This window comes from Suricata suricatta, chromosome 6 (assembly GCF_006229205.1).
Source record: "Suricata suricatta isolate VVHF042 chromosome 6, meerkat_22Aug2017_6uvM2_HiC, whole genome shotgun sequence".
Lineage (NCBI taxonomy): Eukaryota > Metazoa > Chordata > Mammalia > Carnivora > Herpestidae > Suricata > Suricata suricatta.
The window spans coordinates 2,929,229-2,931,926 of NC_043705.1; positions in this window are offsets into that span (position 1 = coordinate 2,929,229).

A 2,698-nucleotide genomic window follows, 5' to 3' on the forward strand; every position below is an offset into this window, starting at 1 on the left:
TATATATATATATACACACATGTATATATATATATATATAAACAAAAGAGGTAGTAGATGCCATCTCTTATCTACATTCTCAAATAAAGTGAGGTAGCTTAGTATTGGTGGCAGGATAATGCATCATTCATTACATACAAATATTAACACCTTAAATATCAATAGTTTATATTCATTAAAATATATGAAGATCATACCAAAACTCAGGTATGCATTTTAACTGTACTCTATGGTCCTTGTTTAAAATAAAGATTCTAAGCATTCAAGAAGCATTCTTGTTCTGGAGCGTGTGGGTGACCTGACATTGGCTCAGGTCATGATCTCATGGCTGGAGGGTTTGCGTCTGAGACAGATTCTGTGCTGACAGCTCAGAGCCTCCTTCACATATTCTGCCTCCCTCCATCTCTTTCCCTCCCCAACTCGCACCCTGTCTCGCTCAAAAATAAATCATTATTAAAAAAAGAAAGAAGCATCTTGGTTCTGAAATAATGACCTTGGAGTAAATAATTATTACAAAATATCGATGTACAACCATATCTCCTTTTGGGAAAGAGTTTGGTCTCCTATATATTTGTTGTTTGCCTAAATTAGACAACTTGAGGTAATCTTCAAGAGAAATTATTACAGTATTTCATGTATACACAATCTTTGGTGCTTATTATACTATGGGGATAATATTAAAAATGGGGGTCACCTCTTTCAAAGACTTAAAAGTGGATTTCACAGATATGCCACTAAACAAAGAATTCAGCCATTATTACAGTTTCAGGTATCACTTTGGAGTTAAGTAGGCCAACTCAGAGGAACCCTCAACCTGGTGAGGAGATCCAGATCTAGTCGACCAGCTTAAACTGAACCTCAAAAAGACTCTGACCCCTGTGATCTTCAGCCCTGCTCCAGCCACACCTGGAAAGCCTATGCACACACAGCAGAAGCCTGAGGAATCACTGGTCCAATAAGATAAACTGTCCTTGCTCTTTGCCATCAGATTGGCAACTGTTGCCCCAGAAAGCTGGGAAACAACAAAAAGATCCTGATTACGCTCACCTTCCTCTTATGGATAGGATGTTCTGTTGGTATTAATTGCCTCTAATCTGGGGATAGGATTCCAACGTGGCAGAAGGTAAGGGGAGCCTACACCTCTACTGCCTGACTCTAATGGGGGGGTCTTTGAGCAGCCGCTAGAAGGCCCACCAATTTGGCTAAGGTTAATAATGTACAACAGGGAAAAGATGAGCCTCTGGCCGCCTTTTTAGAAAGAATCATGGAGGCATATTGCACTTATACGCCCAAGGATCCTGAAAAACCAGGATCTGGCAGTGCCAGATACTGGAAACCCTAAAAAGAGACCCTTACCAAATTAACCATGGAGACTGGTAGAGATTGGGTAGCTCTCCTTCCCTATGCCTTTTACAGCATGAAAATTCCCCTTATGCCCCAGGCCTTACTACTTATGAACTTATGTTTGGGAGACCCCCTCCCATTATTCCTCACCTTAAGTCAGAGTTGTTAGCTGAGATTAAAGATCATAATTTGTTTTGTTCTTTAAAAAGGCTTCAGCACGATCAAGGATGCATTAACTAAGGCCATTGATGTCGATCTAGCTGAATTAGAAAGCTCTTCGTCATTTACAACATTCTTTGAATTCCTTTGCTGAAATGCTGTTACAAATCAGGCGAGGGTTAGACTTATTAATATGACACCAAGGAGGGCTACACCAGGCTTTAGGGGAACAATGTTGCTTCTATGCCAATAGCTCAGAAATTGTACAAGATAGCTTAGCCATGGTTCGCAGCCACCTAAAAAAGAGGGCAAAAACAGGAACCCAACCAAAATTGGTATGAAAGCCTCTTCAACTGGTCTCCATGGTTAACCACCCTCTTGTCCGACCTGGCAGGACCCATAATCTTATTACTCCTCATTGCTCTACTGGGGCCGTGTCTATTCTGCTGTTTTTCCAACTTTGTGCAGGAACTGGTATCCAGAATCACCACCCGAGCCGCCACCTACCTGCTACTGGTTCACTGGTTCTCTCCCATTTCGACCACTAACCCTGATCATTGCGCAGCCCTCATCTCAGCAGGAAGTAGTCAGAGACCTGACGCTGCCCTATAGCACCAAAAAGGTCAGAATGTAAGAGTTGCCTTAAGATGGTGACTGAGCGGCCATTTTGCTGTGGGTCGGAGTAGAGCTCCATGCACCAACACCCCCACCCACAGTCCTGGAATGTCCCACACCATTTGAAAACAGCCAATCATGAAGCTCCAGCTTCCCCTCACCCCCACAAAGGAGGCAACCAATCCCACCCTGCCACAGCGCCAATATGCCCTTACTTGGTAATCTGCCCTTTCGAGAGCAAACCTGGAACTCTTTCACCCATAAAACACCTCGCCCTCTCATACCGGGAGCGATTTCCCTGACTTAACCCCTACTCGTGTCACGGAACCTTGCCGGGGGCCACAGACCCAATAAAGGCTTTCTTGGCTTCATAACTTGGTCTCTCTCTTTCCTCTCGTCTCTTCCTCCACATCTTAAATCCTACAGGCAATAGGGACCAGCCATCCAGATTCACCCTGTGTAATATAAACACTCAGGCTCCCATAAGTTCCACCACTGCAACAGACCCTATGATGCCCCGGGATTCCTATTTCAAACTTCGGGGTTAAAATTGTGGGAACAGAGCTCAGCTATCCCAGAA